Genomic DNA, 332 nt, shown 5'->3' with positions numbered 1-332 from the left:
GCATTGAGGACATTGCATGACTTAAGTGTGGGGGAGGGAAACCAGTTTTTGCTTTTTTTTCACTTTGTTTTGTTTGTTTTTCTTTTTATTTTTGAGCTTGCTAAGGATGAAGTCCTATTTTGGCTTTTGGCTAATGATCAGACCATTCTGATGCTTGATGTATGAAAATAAAAGTTTTGACGAAGGTACCCATTTTGAACGTATAAAACCCTGTTGAGAAGAAAGAAACAAGCATGTGTCTTGAGATGGGACTTCCTTTTGAAAAATAAGAGACCCCTGTTTTATAGTGATGGACCATATGTAAGTCTATGGGTTCCTTGTACTTTTGATTT

Source organism: Macadamia integrifolia, chromosome 7 (assembly GCF_013358625.1).
Source record: "Macadamia integrifolia cultivar HAES 741 chromosome 7, SCU_Mint_v3, whole genome shotgun sequence".
Classification (NCBI taxonomy): domain Eukaryota; kingdom Viridiplantae; phylum Streptophyta; class Magnoliopsida; order Proteales; family Proteaceae; genus Macadamia; species Macadamia integrifolia.
The sequence above is the reverse complement of the archived record's forward strand: the minus strand, read 5'-3'. Positions refer to the sequence as shown.